This window comes from Lissotriton helveticus, chromosome 4_1 (genome assembly GCF_964261635.1).
Source record: "Lissotriton helveticus chromosome 4_1, aLisHel1.1, whole genome shotgun sequence".
Taxonomy (NCBI): Eukaryota; Metazoa; Chordata; class Amphibia; order Caudata; family Salamandridae; genus Lissotriton; species Lissotriton helveticus.
This window is the reverse complement of record NC_136063.1, coordinates 1,794,081,977-1,794,104,115: the sequence shown is the minus strand read 5'-3', so window position 1 is coordinate 1,794,104,115 and position 22,139 is coordinate 1,794,081,977.

Genomic DNA, 22,139 nt, shown 5'->3' with positions numbered 1-22,139 from the left:
TTCAAGATGTGGTTCACTGCATATGACAGTCCAGACAGATCGCTTTCAAACAGGAGATGAAACAAATAAGGAATGCATTGTCGAAACCTAGGATCTCCTGCATACAATCGCAAAGTCCGGTATTCAGAAGCAGGAATTTGATGAGGTCGCTCATCATATCTTCCTCCCTGACCTGTTGGAAAAAGCTGTGGGAAACACCGAGCTTCCAAACTTTCCTCCCAAACACTAATGGGACTCCCTTTCGCTTGTTTCATTTGAAACAACTCAATAGCATTCCCCATGACTTCCTTGGAATGCAAAGGATGAACACTATAATGTTCATATATTTCTTCACTAGTAGAGGGTTCTACTTTCTCAATTTGACCAGCACACAAATCGCTATCCTCTTCCTCACTTACTTCCTCTTCTGCAACATATACATTTTTATAGTATTTATTATATTTTTTCAAATACAATGTTGCCCTTTTGACTTTCCTAACATCTACTAAATCTTGCCATATTTTCTTATTCTTTGTCGGAACCCCATTAACTAAGATAACCAGAGGTTCCTCTTCCACTTTTTCTACTCCAATTGTGTTAATGTTTTTCTTCAAATCTAGAGGCAAATAAACAACTCTTCCCTTTAATCCTCTCTGTAAATCTGATGGAGGCAATTTCCCTGTCTTTGGCTCCATTCTTACAATAGCCTGAAAGGGATGGATACTTTGAATCAAAATAGATTCATAAGTATTTAAATCCTTCAATTCAGAAGGAATTTCAACCAATTCCAGATTATTATGAACTGCTCTAGCAGGCATCTGGTTTTGATTTAATTTGTTACAACAATAAGTACACACACGTTGATCCAATCCCAAATCAAAACAATTTTCTACCATCAAGTATGTTGTAAAATCCTTCCATTCACTATTATTTTCCCTTTCACTTTTTCCATATAAATCCACTAACTTAGTCTGATTCTTATAATAAGTGCGTCGACAACACACACAAGTGAAATTTGGCCTCTCACTTGATTTCACCTCAAACGTCGCAATTTCCCTCTGGAAATTATCTGTACTGGAAACCTGTACACTATCTTCCACATTACTCTCTTCTTCTTGGTCAATTTCAACATTCTCCTCTTTACTTCCAAAGTAACAAAACTCAATTTCTTCACATATATTCTTCACATCTATTTCAGAACCATGCAAAAGAGCAGCGCATAATTGTTTAAGCATAATTGCTGGACTCTTAGCATAATACAACATTCTAACTAATTTCCTCACTTTATTATGATGCACTGCTAGCATCCTGAAATGATGAAAAACACTCTGGCATACTCTCCTGGAAAGACAAGCCAGTGAATGACCATGCAAACCTATCACTTCTCTCACTCTGCAAGGATCTAATTCTTGCAACAACTTCATTTTCTGCTTCAAACTTTTCTTACTAAATGACCGTATAAAATCACAAAGCAAATTGATGGAATCCTGTCGTACACTGCAAATACTACTACACTTCCAGGTGTACACAGGACCCTTAGGACGTCTCCCTAAAACCTCATTACCTAACACCTCTTCTATCTCTGTTCTCACAAGTTTTTCTTTTTCAACTGGACAACCATCTTTCACTTCATAAGCTCGACCACTGGTGTCAACTGCATGCACCAAATCATTATCCTGGAAATAACTCTCCTCATTAAAAAATGCCTCAGAGCTTGAACTATGCATCCATTCTCCAGAAAAAACTTCACAAAAATTACTACGATTAACTATTCTCTTCCATCTACTATTTCTTTTGAAATCATAAATTACCTTGTTTAGCTTCCTAATTCTATTGATTGTCAAAATAAATAACTTACGTTTAATTTCAAATGCCTGATCAATAACTTTCTCAACTATTTTTTTTCCCTTATAAAAAACCACTTTCTGCTGACCTTTCTTAATATTTTTTAACAAATTCCCAATTATCCTGTTGCGGAACATTCGTTTACGAATATCCCTAAACTGTTGTTTCCTTCTACTTTCATGCATAGAGTTATCTCTTACTCTAGCAGTAACATTTCTCATTGGCCTTTCCTTACCATTTGAATTCATTCTCCTTTTCTGGAGTGAAACATTTTCTGTAGTAATATTTTTTTTACTACACATATTTCTTATGACTGTTTTTCGACTCTTACCCGGTGCTTTCTTGGTGACTTGACAAATCTTTTTGTTAGAGGACTGCTGCAATATTCCATGCTCCTGCTGTCTTTGACGTTTTCCAGCCTTTCTTACTCTTTCTTTGCTAGGCATCCTAAAATCTTGAAATAATCTGCAGTTGAATCTGTGGTAAAATATAATAAAAAATGTTATTAACCACTATTACCCAACAGTAAATTAATAACAGTCATCAAAAACTTAACACACTACTTAAGTATATAATATACTGAAGCCTATCTCCAATTTTTCACTGAACAGGACTCATCTCTTCTTAACCTTGGATAAACCTCACCTACTCTGTGTCCCCTGCACATAATTAAATGTAAAGGGGCAGATTTATATTAACTAGCACATCCCCAGGGATGCACCAGTTAACGTGCACCGCTGCTCTGCCACCCACGGTGTGCCGCATTTACAATCAGATAGGACAAAGCTACATCAAAACCCTGCGCCTGCTTGAAGCAGGCATAGATCTTGACGCAGGTAGGCTGAAAGCTAAAGCAACAACTAAGTGTCGTGTGCAGAAGTTACAAAAAAGGAAAAATGGCGTTTAAACCAGTAATGAGACCATGCTAACGTAATACAGAGTAAAAATATCCAGGATCTACATCAGTTTGGGGTTCACGAACCTGGCAGGTACAAGGCACTGAGGCTTTCCACCGTGCATGTCTCATCCCAAAACATATGTTGTTTGTGAATGAAACAATTTCCCAGACCAAATGCTTTGGATTGGCTACTTCTAAAAAATTAAACACCCCTACTATCCCGGAGTTAGAGGAATACGATGGTTGGAGTAATTTTACTCGTTGTCTATTAAAGATTTACAGGCCCTACTCCGTAATTCTTCCTTTAACATTTCCAGTATAAATCCAAAAGGTTGACTGCTTTGGCAACGTGCCTTATCCACGGTTTATTAACGCTGCCTTTTGCTTTATATAAGTTTTCAAATTGTATGAAATATATACCAATAGGTCGTTATTAACCTTTAGGTAGTGGTTTTCTTCATCAAGTCTGGTCGCTTCCATACACATACAGATTTTCAAAGATGATCAAGAACTTTATCTGAATGGAGAGGAATGCACTGAGACGCCAGATCATTCACTAATGTGTAGGCACATACAGTTACACGGTTCATGCAACAAACACCGACCAAATATGGCTTGCGTGTTGCAAGGCACACCAGTTCCTGCTATCATCCCCACGTTCAAGTTCTTGGAAAATGGTAGTTATTTGATGCTCAATAATGAAGATTGTTCTGGGTTAATTAAAAGTATTCATTTTATCGTAACAGTAAATGAACAGGTTATTTGCTGCAGAAATGTTCTATTTCCTCCCACACATGAACATAGGGAGTTTTCAATCTGGCCACAAATACCAACCTTGGCAGCACATTTCAACGGCATGGCAAGAATAAGAGCTATTTTGTCTCAGAGAGAGGTGGCCTTGAGTTCGGCCCGTGAAACTTTCGTCCTTCACACAGCGAACACCCGTACAGAGCTGCAGACCCTTTTAAATACAGATTCGCCTTTCCATTTCAGCAAGATGGTTCGGACTATCTCTAACGCATCCTCCACAAAGAGCCTGGCGCACTTTTTTAAAGTTGTTACCAGTGGTCTCGTGACTTCATTTGAGAAAATCTTTGGAGTCATCCCTGCTTTCTTACATTCTATTTTTTCCACTCTGCTTCGTGGATTCCCATTTTTACTTGCATTACCAGCGGACGCTCTTGTGCTTTTTTACATTTTTAAATATGGATGTCCCTCCTGTGCAAGCTCCCGCCCTGCAGCTGCTGACACTGTTCCGCAATCGCATGCTAGAATATTATGGCACAATGCCGTTGGCGATATTAAGCACGGCATATGGATTATCTTTTCTATGCTGATGTGATTCCTTCAAATCTAAGACACTAAAGTATCGGCACGCCCTAAACCAACACAAAGAGACCTTCTTAGCAAATAATATATTATGTGTATTAGGGAGGGTGAGATATAAGCAGCCGCGGGCCGTGGAGGGAGTTACGGTGGGGCAGGGAGGCGGGGAGGGGGAGGGGCAGGGTGAAGCCCTCTCCACCCTGCCCCTCCCCCTCCCCGCCTCCCTGCCCACCGTAACTCCCTCCACGGCCCGCGGCTGCTTATAAGTGTTGCTAACTCTTATTCATTTACAGCATGTTAACATACTGTCACCATTCGCTTTTTATGTACTATTAACTATGCTGGTAATTTTGCTACTGATAATATGTGTACTTGTATAATCTAAGATACTACGCCTGAGAAGACGGCATTAGTAAATAAACATTTCAAATACACATGTGTTCTTCTTAACTCCATGTTCTCGTTTCTAAGAAATATATAACGACCGACTGTTCATGAGTTCCACGTATCCTGAGGTACTATAAGTTCATATTCTGGATTGTCTAAACATTGAGAGTTTGTTATATCCAATGTGTCACTGTACCTAGCTTGCTAAGGGGTTTTGATTACTAAGGTGAGTTTTGGGACACCCTAATTCGCCGAGGTTCCAATCCTCTGTCCACAGTTCTGTGTGAGAACAGAAACCCTGCGACAGGGGCACCCCTCAACCTTACTGGAGCTTCATCACACTTGCGATACAACTCCAGCAATGCGCCAACTTTACGGCACAAATACGTCACGCATCTGTGCTGTTTTTGCCCCATGATGCGCCGCATTGTAAATGCAGCACACCATAGGTGACGGAACAGCGCACAGAATGACTAACACATCCCTAATGATGCGCCAGTCATCATAAATCTATCCCTATGCTTCTTATCTTGTTAGAGATAAACCGCCATATGTATCATCAAAGTTTTTTGCATTTCCTAAATAGCGAACTTTAAGAAATAAATAGCGATTCTTTACCATTCCTAGTTTGCGATGACCTATTTGCTAATTACAAATTACCCATTCATTTCCATGCAGCAGGAGGCCCATAGGAATGAAGGTACAATTTGCGATTAGCAATTACCTCATCGCAAATTACGAATTTTTCCGACGGTGCAGGGGTGTCTCAAGAACACCCTGCTGCACCCCTGAAAAAGAAATTTGGGGTCATATGGCGCACATAAATTTTGAAAACATTCCTTTACCTCAAAAACGATTTTCAACTCATAATTTGAAAACACTGCACATGGGGAAATGACTTAAAATGTCCTTAAGACACATAAAAGCATTTTTTGATTGCCTTTGCAGCATTTTCCGTCACCTTTAACATGCCTATGTAACGGAAACATTCAAAATCTAAATTTGCCATGCACAGGTGGGAGCATATTTACAAGCAATTTGCTCCACAGACAAACTTCTTACATTGAAATGGGAAAAATAACATCACAGACTCTCAATTACCTTATAAAGAAGCAGACACCATTATGTCCTTCTCATCAATATTAAAACCATTGCTTTTTCTCAAAAACGATTTACAAGTCATAATTTGAAAACACTCCACAGCTCCTATGCACATAAAAGCCCTGTCAGTACTAAAACTTCACATTTTCTCCAATTACAATTTCTCAAAGAAACAAAATCTATTTGTGAAACACTTGAGACAAAGCAACATTTGAAAAACACAACTTTCTTCATAATTTTCTCCTTAAAGCACACTATTTTCTATCTAAATTAAAGAAATCTTTTCTCACCTTAGCAAATACTTTGAGTTTCAAAACAGTCTCAGAAACACACCAATTTGTCTTCAGCAGAGCAAAAGGTATTCACTCCAGAGTCTGCAGCTATCAAAAGCACAGAAATGCTGTAATTCCTCACACATATCTCTCATGTCACCCAATCAAAACTCTTCCCTCACTTTTTTTCAAAGCAAAACCCTTCCCCCCTCTGCCCCCTCTCTGCTTTTTCTGCATAGCAACCACCTCTTGCAAGACCTCTCACACAACAATGTTGCAATTGAACTCTGAACTCTCAGTGCACCTGCATATCCAGAGCATTCTTTCATTTAATGATTTTTTCTTCGCCACTCAAAATACATCTTTCAACGAACTCATCCATTCACACTAACTTTCTGTTTTCAGCAATCAAAATCCACCAATCACTCTTACTGCTTCATTAACACAGAAACTCCTCAGTTTTTTTCATTTTACACTCTCATTTTTTCAACTGCCATTTCATTGCCACACTTCATCTGACTGCAGCAGAACCTTCTCTCGCCATGTTTTCTGTCTGGATTGTTGGACATAGTTACATATATTGGGCTCAAAGGTACGCTGAAAACAGGAATTTACCTAACCTCAATTTACAAGATGTGGAAATTAAGTGGTTTGGCCACAGAGGATTAAAATGTCACCAATTGATACCATTGGTGAAAACCTTTATGCATTTGCCCAAACCTGACCTGTTAATTGTGCACTGTGGAGGTAATGATTTGGGCACTTTGACTGGGGTAGGTCTGGAAATGCTTTTAAAGGACACCTTTGAGCAATTGATGGCACTTTTTCCTCAGACTGCCTTGGTATATTCAAATATATGCCAAAGACAGAAATGGAGGTGGTCAAACCAATTTTGTCCACAAATTGAGAAGTCGAGGAAGCATGTAAACAAATCTGTTTCAGCTTACATGAGAGACCATGGAATGGGCTCCCTCTACAACAATAACTTGCGTTACTACATGCAAGATATCTACAGAGGAGATGGAGTTCACTTCTCAGATGAGGGCAACAGAGTTTTCACTCTGAATTTAAGAATGTGCATTGGTACCTACTTATAAGTACCTAAATGTACCATAAACCCAAAAGCTCTTCTCAGAGCTACCCTACATCTGATCACTCACAATTATTATTGTACTTTAACTTTTTTCACTAATTTTCAAGAAAGTACGCTCCCCAGAACGCTTCCCGGTTCGCGAACCGAGCGCACTCCACGCAAAAAAACTAAAAAAACGGTATATATTTTTTTGCCCTGCGAGAACCTTTCAAAGCCTCCACATCAAACCTAGGGGGTCAGGGACGATCTACTATGCCCCCTTATGGTCATTTGCCCCTTCGCTTTGGCCTCCTCTTGTCTCTCGATCCTACCGAGAGACAAGATGGCGGCCGCTACGGACTGTTTGGAATGTTTACAGACGCCGAAAAACCAATCAGCTTCGCAAACCTCCGTAACGCGAAAAGTACGCGAAGCGGAGCGCTGTTACAGATATATATCTTTTTTTGAACGTTAATTTCTCAAAATCCACTGGAGCACATATATTGAGACCTAGCAAAGGCACATCGGGCTACCAGTCCCTACAATTTTGCCAAGTTTCGTGCAAATCCATTCAGCCGTTCGATTATTATTATTTTTTTTTTTTTTGCCCCGCGGGGCCCTTTTAAAACCTCCACATCAAACCTAGGGGGTCAGCGAGGATCTACTATTCCCCCTTATGGTCATTTGCCCCTTCGTTTTCGCCTCCTCTTGTCTCTCGATCCTACCGAGAGACAAGATGGCGGCCGCTACGGACTGTTTGGAATGTTGACAGACGCCGGAGAACCAATCAGCTTCGCTTCACAAAGCTCCGTTGCGCGAAAAGTACGCGTCCTGGGCCGCTGCCCGGTCCGCTGTTACAGATATATATCTTTTTTTAAACGTTAATTTCTCAAAATCCACTGGAGCACATATATTGAGACCTACAAAAGGCACATCGGGCTACCAGTCCCTACAATTTTGCCAAGTTTCGTGCAAATCCATTCAGCCGTTCGGGCTAAAAGTGAGGCCAACCGCCCTATGGAAATTAACATGGGAAAAACGCGTTTTGGGACCCCCCTTTTTTCTCGGCCCCCCCTTGACGAACCCCCCCCAAATTTTCAAAGGCTGCTCAGAAACAAAATGTGCCATTTTCCTGAAAATTTCAGCCAATTCCGTCCACAAACGGCAAAGTTATTAGACATAGAATTTTCAAAAATCCCATAGAGAAAAAATCCTAACTATATATACCTACTGGCGACCGCCAGTAGGTAATATAGATATATATATATCTTTATTGGCATTTTCTATTCATGCATAACAATAATAAAATCTCAGCACTTCACAAATATATGTTCAATCAGATTCGGCGCTGATAGACACAAAAGAGGCGGTCTTACTCCCACCACCAGAGCAGAGAGAGCAGTACATTTCCCCAAACCATCCGCTAATCGCATATAATAGCCAAAAGAGTCACTTATACCAACGTGGTCTCCTCATTTCCATGAATCTCTATGCACTTCCATCTGCTTGTCTCATTCATCCTGATTCCCTGTTTATTAGCATCAATGTCTATCCTCATTACCGTACTTCGGAAGGGGGTTCCAGAATATCTAGATATTGTGCAAGGTCATCTATCACTTCGCAGTGCTCCGTATGCACCTGTGAGAGGAACTGTTGTAGTGGCCTTCCAAAGAAGGACATTAACATGTACTAACAATCATGACAAACCCAATAGTCTCAGGGGAGTCTCCACCATTCCATATTGGGGGTCTTTGTAGGTTTCTTCTGTCTCGCAACCTTTTGCTGCCCCAGGAGGATACTGACAGCTCCGACCAAGGGCACGGGGCAGGAAGGGTGTGCAGGTGTAACCCTATATCACTTAATGATGTACCACCATTGTCATTGGTGATTTACACAAATGTAGAAATACGTGTGGGGTTCCTTCATGCGTGTCTGCGCATCAGATTTTGCATTGCAGAATTTCCACTAGTTGACAGTCTCAGTGTTCTCTTAGTGCTGCTAAAAGTCACCACCCCTGCTGCTTCACCTCTCTCATCCTCAGGGGTATCCTCTGAGTCTTCAGTTGGCCATTCCCAGATCCAAAGTATCTCTGACCACAACTCCGCAATGGGGCGCCTACGAACTCCGCTGGCATCTTCTCGAATGAAGGCTCTCTCCTCCGCCCGGCTAAGGTTGTAACATCTCGCACCCAGGCCTCCAGCCAGGGCCCGATCAATAAATCTGGAAACCATCATCTTAAATTCTGGATCTCGGAAATAGTCCCAGCAGACCTATGTCTAAAGCGCAAGCCACTGGACTGCCCAATGTATGGGTCAGTCCATGTATCACTACTCCGCAAAATGGGCGCAGCCTGGGGCAGCTCCAAGTCATGTGCTCGAAGTCTGTGTCCAAAACTGCACAGCTAGGGCACAGTCGCAAATCCATCCCATTTATGGCCTGAAGCGTATGAGGTGTTAAATAAATCATGTGCAGATAATGGAATTCAGTACATTTCAGCCACATATTCCTAGAAATCCGTTTGGGATATACCATAACCATACTCCACTCGCGGTCCAGCATGTCACACCCCAATAGCACTTCCCACCTAGCCCTCAAGACTGTAAGGGGTAGTCTGGTCATTTCCAGCAGTGCCCTATAGAACTATTTCGCTAGGTGTCGTGCATCACCCATGGTCAATAATAGTAGAAGTGTTGCATGAGTTTTAGGCTCATCTCTATTTTAGACAATGAGATTTGCTCCATAATGGGAAATTTCAGCAACCGCCAGAAAGAGAAACAGGATTTAGAGATCAAAGGGCACCTCCCAGGCTCCCCTCCCGCAACTCGTCTAACAAGTGAAACACTTCTGTTCCTATGTACCTCAATATTGTGGGAGACCAAGTCAAACCGTAGGAGTCTGGTGGCAGCTCACTCCCCGCTGGGCGACGAGCCTTGTTACATTTGAAAGCGTGCAAAATCTCTGTGGCACACTAGACAGATTTGTGAACTTTGCCCTGTGTTCTCGAGTTGTAACTCGATTTTTTAATCTCAATTTTAATCATTGTAGTGACCTTACTGTGTTTTTATTATTCACCCTGTCAATTTGAGCACTCACTCGCACTCACCAGGGACTTGTATCTTCTTTTGGGGGCTGCTCTCGCTCCGTTTGAAACAACCGGCACCCCAGCCAATCGCGGCTGTGAAGGGCGGGACAGGGGCGGCACCTAACGGAGTCTCGAGCGGTTAGCGCTCTAGACCTCCGCTTCCTGAAGGGTATTTAGGTTGCGAGGAGGCTGGCGCTTTCGCGGTAGGAGTCTGGTGGCAGCTCACTCCCCGCTGGGCGACGAGCCTTGTTACATTTGAAAGCGTGCAAAATCTCTGTGGCACACTAGACAGATTTGTGAACTTTGCCCTGTGTTCTCGAGTTGTAACTCGATTTTTTAATCTCAATTTTAATCATTGTAGTGACCTTACTGTGTTTTTATTATTCACCCTGTCAATTTGAGCACTCACTCGCACTAACCAGGGACTTGTATCTTCTTTTGGGGGCTGCTCTCGCTCCGTTTGAAACAACCGGCACCCCAGCCAATCGCGGCTGTGAAGGGCGGGACAGGGGCGGCACCTAACGGAGTCTAGAGCGGTTAGCGCTCTAGACCTCCGCTTCCTGAAGGGTATTTAGGTTGCGAGGAGGCTGGCGCTTTCGCGGTAGGAGTCTGGTGGCAGCTCACTCCCCGCTGGGCGACGAGCCTTGTTACATTTGAAAGCGTGCAAAATCTCTGTGGCACACTAGACAGATTTGTGAACTTTGCCCTGTGTTCTCGAGTTGTAACTCGATTTTTTAATCTTAATTTTAATCATTGTAGTGACCTTACTGTGTTTTTATTATTCACCCTGTCAATTTGAGCACTCACTCGCACTCACCAGGGACTTGTATCTTCTTTTGGGGGCTGCTCTCGCTCCGTTTGAAACAACCGGCACCCCAGCCAATCGCGGCTGTGAAGGGCGGGACAGGGGCGGCACCTAACGGAGTCTCGAGCGGTTAGCGCTCTAGACCTCCGCTTCCTGAAGGGTATTTAGGTTGCGAGGAGGCTGGCGCTTTCGCGGTAGGAGTCTGGTGGCAGCTCACTCCCCGCTGGGCGACGAGCCTTGTTACATTTGAAAGCGTGCAAAATCTCTGTGGCACACTAGACAGATTTGTGAACTTTGCCCTGTGTTCTCGAGTTGTAACTCGATTTTTTAATCTCAATTTTAATCATTGTAGTGACCTTACTGTGTTTTTATTATTCACCCTGTCAATTTGAGCACTCACTCGCACTCACCAGGGACTTGTATCTTCTTTTGGGGGCTGCTCTCGCTCCGTTTGAAACAACCGGCACCCCAGCCAATCGCGGCTGTGAAGGGCGGGACAGGGGCGGCACCTAACGGAGTCTCGAGCGGTTAGCGCTCTAGACCTCCGCTTCCTGAAGGGTATTTAGCTACTCGTCGGCCCCAGCGCGCAGCGATGGCGCGCAGGGTAGGCGCCTCGGACTGCGCCAAAGACGAGCCTAAGACCAGCCCGTCTGTGCCCGTCCGTGCCAGGCCGGGTCACGGGGCACGAAATGCTGAGACAGGTAGGATCACAGTGGACCAGATACGGGCATTGCGCCCTACCATCTCCAATAACTGCTCCATTTTAAAGCCTTCTCTGAAAGGTACACATGTGTGCCCTCATTGTGCTTTTGCACTTACTAATATTCAACCCTATCCAGAGGTCCTATATAAGCCTAGGCCACCTACTCTAGCCTCTGTTGCAAACTCTCGTACTTTTACTTTTTACACTGTGAATTGTAGATCACTGCCCCAACACAAAGCTGATATTCACCACCTCCTAATGGAAGAAAAACCTTGTGCGATATTTTTAACAGAGACCTGGTTGCACGACGGCTCAGGCCCCGATGTAGCCGCTGCTCTGCCCTCTAACTATGCTATTGTTAGAGCAGACAGAGAAAGACAGGTCGGCGGGGGTATCGCTGTGATCTTTGACAGGGATTTTAATTGTGACTTTGAACCGGTCAATATCCCTGGATGCGAAGCCGCATTTTTTAAAATATCCTTGAACCCTAACTTTATGTTCTCCGGCTTCTTAATTTACCGCCCCCCGGGTAATGGCAGTGTATGGGCTGCAAATTTGGTTAACCTTATTTCCCCATACTTCCTAAATGCCCAAAATCTGACCATATTGGGGGACTTAAACCTCCATTTTGAGGATAAATCTAATTGCATCGCTTCCAACCTTCTGGAAGATTTTAATACTTTGAATATGTCCCTGAGAAACGAGGACCCCACGCATAAAGCTGGGCACCTGTTGGATCCCATTATCTCCAACATACAGGAGCTGAAATGGTTAAAAACCGACCCTATTTGTTGGTCGGACCATTTCCTAACGCTCTTTAGTATTACGCTTATACAACCTGACAAGCTAGGTTCTGCCCGGCCCCCAATTTCCATGAGAAACTGGAAAAAGATAGATTTGACCGAACTGCAGAATGCTTTACGGGTATCCCCCCCAGTTTTAGGTGATGATATGGAGATCAATGCGCTGGAAGCCCACACCTGGCTACAAAGTGCAGTGGATATTTGCTTACCCGTCACAAGGTGCAGAGGGAATGTCCATCGTCCCCCGGCTCCCTGGTATACGGAAGAACTGAAGCTGGAAAAAACCAAGTGTAAGGGACTTGAGAGGAAGTGGCGCAAGCACTATGATCCTCAATCTAAGGAACTGTACCGTAGGGCTAGAAACCTTTATCACACGGCCTGTTCCAGAGCTAAGGCATTTTATGTAACGGAAACCATTAATATGGCTGCCAATAAAGCACGGACCCTCTTCAGTACTGTAAAAGACTTAGCCGGAGCAAATTCTGCGGCGGTCGCGCGCCCCCTGACCCCTCAAAAATGCCAAGATCTTGCTACGTACTTTGTAGGAAAGATTGATACTATTCTTGCAAACATCAACCCCCCGGTGAGGGAGGACAGGGAAGCCCTTCCTTCAGAAAGCTCACTAGGAAATCGACTGGATTCCTGGCCTTACATCTCCGTTTGGCGACCTCCATCAAATCAGGCTCTCCGTGCGATCCCCTCCCTATTAACATTCTCTGCCAACTGGATGACGGTGCTTTAGGAACTATTGCCGAGACACTTAATGCCTCCATCCGTCTGGCAACTGTTCCGGCATCGTGGAAGCACGCTATGGTCAGCCCTCTGTTAAAGAAGCCATCTGCTGACCCAGAGGTTCTTGCAAACTACCGCCCAATATCTCTGCTGCCTGCTTTCTCAAAAATTTTAGAGAAGCATATCCATGGCGTGCTCTCATCGTACACGGAGAACAACAACTTGCTCCACTATTCCCAGTCGGGCTTCAGGGCAGGCCATTCCACCGAATCTGCCCTCCTGGGAGTCACGGAGAAGATCAGGGGACTTTTGGACGACGGACAAACGGTTGCTCTCGTCCTGCTCGATTTGAGCGCGGCTTTCGACACCATCTCGCACAACAGACTGCTTGCCAGGCTGAGTGGGGATGGTGTCGGAGGGACCGCATTGGACTGGATTAGATCTTATCTGAGCAACCGGATGTTTCAGATCTCGTCCTCACATGCCCAGTCGGATATTTTTCCGTCATCCCATGGCGTGCCCCAGGGCTCAATTCTAAGCCCATTATTTTTCAATCTTTATCTCCGCCCCCTCGCTGATTTAGCAGAGCGGGTAGGTCTTGAACTCATGACCTATGCGGATGACTCACAGATTATTTTTTCCCTCACCAACTCAGAGTCTTCATCCCCTTCAGCTCTGAAACTTGGTCTTCAGGAGGTCTTCAGCTGGATGTCAACAAACCAGCTGAAGCTCAACGGGGAGAAGACGGAGATTCTTCTCCTGGGAAAAAATCGTGATCTGTGGCAGGAGAGACACTGGCCGCCATCCCTGGGCGCTTTCCCCAGCCCAGCTACCCAGGTTAGAAACTTAGGGGTGTGCATCGATGATTCTTTATCGATGAAACAACAGGCTAATAAAGTGGCTGGTATTTGTTTCACGATTATTAAATGGTTGCGGAAGATTATCTGGATGCTGCCTGTGGATACCCAGAAGACCGTAGTCAATGCGCTAATAACATCTAGGCTTGACTACGGTAACATTCTATACCTGGGCTCCAACTTAGCTGTAACCAGGCGGTTACAGCTGGTCCAGAACTCCGCAGCCAGGCTGTTGTGTAAGATCCCTAGGACAGCAAGGATCTCGAGTCACCTTAGAGACCTACACTGGTTGAAAGTTGAGAACCGCGTCCGGTTTAAGGCCTTGACCTACATGTTCAAGATCAGAGCGGGAACCGCACCACGGTATCTGCAGAAACTGGTTAGGCCCCATGTACCTGTACGGAATCTCCGCTCTTTAAATGGAGCAACCTTCACGGTACCCAGATTCAAACTGGCCCGAATGGGAGGGAAATCTTTTTCCCACCTGGGACCAGTTCTTTGGAACTCCCTTCCTTTAGCCTTGCGCAAAGAGGAGAATTATGCCAGTTTTAGGAAGCAAGTTAAAACTTGGCTGTTTAATAAATAACTGTTTAAACAAATAGCGGTCAATGTGTTGTCAGCAGTTGCTTTCTGTGCCTTGTTCTCTTATCCATGGCGCCGGGAAACCCTTTGTGGGTATCTGTGCGCATTACAAATGCAAAAAAATAAATAAATAAATAAATAAATAAATAAACCGTGCGGCATGTGGTCTGGTCTCCAGCTGTCACTCACCACAGGGAACAAACATGTGTTAGCTTTATTTATTCATAGACCCAAATATAGTGGGAATTTGTCCAGTAGGTCCATTGCATGTTGTGCCCCTGCTGAACCATCACCTAAATAAAGTAATAAATCATCTGCATACAGTGACATTTTATGTTACCTACCGTCCACCTGTACGCATTATCCCATGCCTTCCTGCCTAAACAGATTGGCTAATGGTTCTATGGCGAGAGCGAACAAGATGGGTGACAGCGGGCATCCCTGTCTCATACCTCTGTAAAGGTTATATTGTGTCGAGCTACTATGGTCCATCTTAACCCATGCAGTCAGAGACAAGTACAATATTCTGATCCATTTCACCCACTGTTCGCCCCACTTCATCTGGAGCATTACTTCATAAAAGTAATCCCATTTAACGGAGTAAAAAGCCTTCTCCAGGTCAGTTGACATAATCAGAGTATGAGGGTTTGCTATCACACCTGGGTGGAATAGTACATGAAATAATCTGTCGAGGGTCAGAGATGTGCTCCTTGTAGGACTAAATCCATTCTGATCACAGTGGACTAACAACAGCACGTAAGGTAGCAACCGAAGTGTCATGACTTTACTTAGTATCTTAAAATTCATATTTAACATGGATAAAGGGTGAAACGCTGAGACATTGGTGATTTGGTCTTTGGTCTTAGGCAGGGGGAAAACTATAGCTTCTCAGGTAGATTCAGGGAGTGAGCCCTTCTGTAATGATTCAACGTATAGGGCTTCTAGCAGGGGGCCTAGAGATCCAGCAAATACATGGCATACTTTTCTACTGGGAGGCCATCTGACCCATGGGTATTCCCATTAGCCATGCCTTTGATGGTGGTTTTAATATCTTGGATAGAAATTGGGCTACCTAGTTCTTCTCAAGCCATCTGGTCTAGCTCCCACAGGAGCACCCTTTCTAAGATGGTCACCAAGCTGTCCATGTCCATCGGGCCCTGCCATCCATGGAGGGATGCATAATATTCCAGAAAAAGACACATTGATCTCATTGGGGGCATAAATCAGTGTGTCGTCACCTGAATGGACATCAGTTATAGGTGTCCCCTGGGATTTCTGTCAAATACTAGCATACCATACTAGCAATCTACCTGGTCTCCCCTCTTCATCATATGCCCCTCGAGATATAGTCCCTGTAAGCGTCTCAACACAAGCGCTCCATTGTTTCATTATAAAGTTATCTAGCCTCCTTTAACCTGGTCTGCGAGCTGCCATCTGGCCCCACTGCATTGTCTAGTTCATGCAGTCTGACATCTAGTTGAAGTTGTGTGGTATTGAGTTACTTCTGTACTCCCATAGACTAACCCATACAATGTCCCCTCATCACCACCTTGAACGCTTCCCACTCAACTGATGCCAAAGTACCAGAGCCCTGGTGGCCATCAGGTCTCCCAAAAACATGCATCTTCTAGTGATTGGGGATTGAATCTCCATGTGAGAATCTCCAGGTGCTCCCTGACTGATCTAAATTTCAGGTGAAGCAGACTATGATCAGATATCGTATGCCCCAAATATTCAGTGTGTGTTTCCCATTGGTTAGGTCTGGTGGTGCAAATGAGCATATCCATTCTGGTATGTACTTGGTATACAAGAGAGTTGTAGGAGTAGGCCTGTTGCAACCCATGCTGTATTCTCCAAATGCCAGTTCCCTCCCAGTTTTCCATTAATTCTCAAAAACCCTTTGAGGTTCTAAGTGCAGGTGCTCCCAGCAAGGTGGGGGTGAAGGGGTCCAGCACGACATCCATTACACAGTTGAAGTCAACCCCCATTAATAGATCGTGTGTAGCCATCCGGGCCAGTTAAGTCAACAATGCTTGTAAAAAAAGCTATCTGATCTTGGTAAGGGGCATATATATTAACTACCAAGAAATATGCATCTTGCCAGCATGTATTGACCCTCTTTGTCAATTACAGAATGCTTATGCACAAAAGGCGACCCTGCTCTGACACAGATAAGAGCCCTTGCTTATGCCTAGCATGTGGTAGCAAAAAGTTTCCCTCGCCATCTACGCCTCAGACGCTCTGCCCCATTGCCAGTGAGGTGTGTTTTTTGCAGCATGACTATTTGGACTCCCCGCCTTTTTAATTATCTATGTATGCTATAGCACTTAGATGCCAAGCCTATCCCCCTTACAATCCAGGACATAAATGCTACTGTAAATCTAGGGTCCACCATCAATGCAAGCTTTGACCCATGAGCCAGCAAGCAGTGCCACTACAACTCCTATTCTGCCTTAGAAGGTGATGTTTTTTTCAGCTATCTATCATGTGGACTCCTGGAGAGCTTCTAAGTCCTCATTGAAGTGGCAGATGTCCTAGCTCTGGGCTTGGGAAGTGTTGTCCCAGCTTGGTGTGTCTCCAGCCAGGCAGCGTCAGGTTCATCACAAAAGTGGGTTTTTCCATCTAGCACAATCCACTGCATGGCAGGGAACATCAAGGAATATTGCAGACTGGCCTCTCAGAGGGCCTTTTTGACCTCCATATAGAAGGCATGTTTGCCCTGGACCAAATGCCGTAAAATCCAGATACACCGATACTTTGGCATTCTCAAACTCAAAACGACACCCTGACCTCGCTCTTTGTAGGATGGTGTCTCATATAGTGGAGTAACCTGGGCAGCACTGGCTGAGGAGACCAGCCAGGTGCCAGCAGCTGTGCTGGTACTCTATGTTTCCCTCTCTAAGTAAAAGAAGGGGTTTAGGTGGTTTGGTGCCACCTCCACCCAGAGCCAATGCTCTAATTACAACACAGTGTCCAATTCCTCTGATCCCTCTGGGAGCCCACCAGTCTGATATAATTATGGTGGTTGCAGCCTTCCGCATCTTCTGTGTGCCATTCCAAGGTGCATATTCTGCCCAATATGTCCTCCACCCTGCGATTCAAGGCTTTCTGTTCTGGCTGCAACTCCTTCAGGAAGGTTTCAAGCGTGCTCACTCGATCTGCCAGTTTGTGGTGCTTGGTCCAAAGCAGACCTAACTCCACTGACACCTCACTGATTTCTTGCTGTAGTGTCAGATTGGTATTTGCAATGATGGCCAATACTTTCTGCCCATCACAAGTGGCCAAAATGGTTTTTTGGGGGGTCCCGGTCACTCCACAAGGGAGAGATGGATACCAAAGATTTCCACCCCAGTGCTTCTTTGTAATGGGTCCAACCCCAATCCTGATTCTTTTATTGGAACAATGGCACAGTGGCAGCCCCACCAGTACGATCTGTTTATAGCACATTCTTAATCATTGGACCAAGGACACAAAAAATTGACAATAGAAAATCACCACAGGAGAACCAAAATATATATAGAGAGAAACTCTTAATCTATAGATCGACAAAATTGGGGACTAATGTCATTTATATTTAATTCTAAGCAGAAGAGGTCCTATCCACCCACTTATCCCAAATTTCCCATAATTTAGTTTTTTTTATCTTTGCACCAGATTGGCCCAAATGTGATACCCTCTATATAGAATGTATCCACTTTTCTTCTGTAGGAGGGCAAGGTAAAATCCATTTAATACACAACCCTCTTCGAGCCAGACGAATCAGAGTGAAAAACAGTGCTCTATGATTTTGTGTTGGAAAAATTCCATCTAAGTCCCTCGGAAGTCTCCCAAAAATTATAGACACGGTTGTTAGTTTTATTTCAAGCCCCATAACATCTGAAATTATCTTACCCACTTAGCCAATAAGAGTGTATTACCGAGCAGCTCCAGAACACATGCACCTCGTTTGCCTTGTCTTCTCCACATTTTGGGCACTTCTTAATCTCTTGGTTTGCAGTAGACTTTGTGTACTGTGAAGAGGTGGATCTTTTTTAAAGGTGCAGCATTTATGTGAGACCATTAAAAAGACATAGGGCCAGATGTAGGTAGGTATTTACCGGTCGGTAACGGCCGAATTCGGCCGTTACCGACCGGTAAATGGAATGTGAGATGTAGGGACAATCTTTTTACAGAATCGGTAAATTTACCGATCGGTAAATTTACCGATTCTGTAAAATACCGAATCGGTATTTTTACCGATTCGGTAAATTTGATATGTAGGTGGGACTCTACTGAGTCCCACAAGCCTTACCGAATCGGTATTTTACCATCAAATTCTATTTGATGGTAAAATACCGATTCCGGTGTGCATGCACATGTGTGCATGCACACCTTTGCCATATGACAGGCAGACCTGCCCTTAGGGCAGGTATGCCTGCCACATGGCACCCAAACCTGTTTTGGGGGTGATAGAGGGTGTCAAAGTGGCACCCCCTGCACCCTTGTGAAATTCAGTATTTACCGATTCGGTAAATACCGACCGGTAATGCCCATTCATTCCTATGGGCATCAAAGCCCATAGGAATGAATGGGCATTACCGGTCGGTATTTACCGAATCGGTAAATACCGATTTTTACCGATTCGGTAAAAAACACATCTGGATTTCCCTACATGTCCCCCCTTCATATTTACCGACTCTTAAATACCGAATCGGTAAAATTCGGTATTTAAGAGTCGGTAAATATTACTTACCTACATCTAGCCCATAGATACTTGTCCAGTATTTTCAAGGTCTTCATCCGGCAGGTCCTTCTTCCAGATCTCATTAAATGAGGCCTGCATATCTTCTCCATTCTGGAGTAATAGCCAGTACCTCTCTGATACTTCTTTCGACTTTTTTTGGTGGGAGCATATCTTCGAAGCCATTTCCAAGTTCCCTATTAGCCCTTTACCTACAGAACTTGCCCAACTGTTCAGCTGATAATATTTAAACGTTGAAACTTTGAAACTGAATTCTCGCATACCGCTGAAAAATGAGGCCAGGAAATCAATTCAGCTTAGACAATCAATTGCCCCCAAGTAGTGATGCCACAAGCGCGAAGAGGAGCTGCAAGGGCATCTTCCAAACACAAAGGCGTTCCTGGGGAATCCCAGAACAACAGGCTGATTGCTATTCTTGTTGGCTGCTTGTAGTCTATACAACTTAATGTCTTATCCAAATAGCTGGGTCAATGCGTTTCAAAACCATTGACATCTTTTTGCGTTCTCCTCAGGACCAAGGCTAGGTAAAACAATACAAAGAAATTGTAACAAAAAATAATGTTTTAATTCTTTGTGCAAAATTATTCCTTTTGCCCAACAAAACATTTTTTGGGGCAGGTTCTTCCCTTACAATTAGTGATCTGTGCTGAAACACTCTTGGTTGTCCAGTGTTCAGGCTTTTATCTTCGGTATTTAATGTAATCAGTTCTGAAACAAGGAATGAGGGACATTTGTGAATTGAGTGAGTGATTTAAATGCAAGGGTTTGGAAAGGTACACTCTAGAGAAGCAGCAACATTGCTTGTTAATATGTGCTCAACATAAAGCGCCCTGTTGCATTGCTGGCAGCCATGAGGTTAAAACAGTATGAAAATCAGATTCAATCAGCGGAGACGGGGCATGTTTAAACACAGTCATGGGCATGACTGTGTTACCAAACACTTTGTGAAAATCTGTGTGTGTAAATTGCAATTGTAAGCTGGTTGAGGTGTGTTCTGCCTTTCCTGGATGATTCAGGGCTGGGCTGAATAGACCTGGGCTGCATTTAGAGTAGTGAAAGGAGATTTCCTTGCACCTGAATGGACCTGGTTTGCTTTGGACAATGCTGTCTCCACCTCCTGCCGGAAGCTGGGCCAGAGAGGACAGAACTGGTTTGGACTAAGCACAGACACTGACAAATTTTGCGAATACATATAAGGGAGCCAGACCCCAGCTGGAAGAGCTGCCAGGAGGAGTATTGTCTATTTGCTGTGTTTTGGGCAGTGAACGGACTGGACTAAACTTTCTTTACTTGTGCTGAGTATCTCCAAGGGCTTGAAGTAGAGCTTGCCTCCTTTTCTGAAGTCTCAAGTACGGCAAAAACCTCACCAACCTCTGGGTACCGCTTCTGAAACTATTGTTTCAGTTGCCACAGAGTAGGGAAAACCAACCCACTTTGTCACCGACTCCGTTGCGGGCTCCATGTCCTGAAGGCACAGCAGAGGGCACCGACGCATCTCACACCACAACCCTGGTTCACCGTTGACGACGACCGATGCCGCTGCTTGCACAGTGACCTGTGGGCACCGCACGCTGCAGTTCCTCGCTTCACTTTGCTGGCCTGTTTTACCCACGCCGTCGCTGCCTGCTGACATCGACACTCTTGACCGCATCATGGCATAAGGGCACAGCTCGTAAGATTCACAATGCATCACCTCTACCCACACCGCAGTCGGGGCTGACTGATGTTAGATCCTGCTAACTGGCTCATTTGCTTGCACCGTCACCTGCCATCACGCAATGATTACTGCCACACTCTGCATTGTAGCCCTGGTCTCACCAACGCTTCCGGACGACCGTCACTGAGCCACGGCCTGCACTGCACCTTGAGGGCACCACATGCTGCACTGCTTCACTTCAAAACCGCAATGGTTGCCACAAACAGTTTGCACCAACGCATCAGCCGCAATGCAAAAGGTACTGTTTACGAGTCTGCCAATACCCCGACCAACGCAGTCAGACAGAACTGTTGGCTTCTGTTGTTTTCGGTATCGCAATAGCCCCGGACAGAGCTACAGACTCAGAAGAACTGTGTTTTTGAGATATTGCTGCAATTTTAAAGGATATCTTCTAAAGTATATATTTTTAGGTACTGGATGTTGGATTCTTATCATTTTGGTCTTGTTTTGGATATATAAAAATATTGGTTATTTTTCTAAACTGGTGTGGTGTTCTTTTGTAGTGTTTTCACTGTATTACTGTTGGTTATGTGCAAATGCCTTACACACTGCCTCTGGTATAAGCCTGACTGCTCGTGCTAAGCTAGCAAGGGGGTGAGCAGGGTTTATTTTAGGAGTGTAACTCCCTTATACTGACTAGAAGGAAGGGTCCCTACTTGGACAAAGATGCAAACCATTGCCAACTAGAGGCCCCCATTTCTAACTGTCATCAATCCCATAAACATGCCCCTTAGAGTGGGAATGTGTCAGACACAATTCAGAAGTCAGCTGAAAAGCATTTGCATGAAAACAATGTCACTGTTGCTCATTTCCTAAATTACATGTAGAAAGATGTCTCTATATAGTGTACTAATAAGAAGTACACCATGCAGAGTCCAGAGGATCCAGAAATGGTAGTTGGAGACGAAGGAAACTAACTCTAATGCTCTTTCTGTGGTATGTGGGCAGCCACTTAAGCTTATCAGCTGGTAGTGCTAAGCATTTCACATTTGAAGCATCCTGCCTAGGAAGGTCATTCTGTCCTGGAGGATGGGTGAAACACCTCCTCCCAGAGTGTGTTTTGTCTCTGTTCTCTTAGAGCACTGTCTCTCACCCCATTAGGTCAGAAATATGTCTGTTAGTGTCAGGCTGGCAAAAAACAACTACGGAATCACAAAAGTGCTTGGTAGGTTTTCAGGGGACCCCTAAAAGGGTCACCTGTGTGAATTTGTATTATTAAGACAAGCTGTTTGGTACC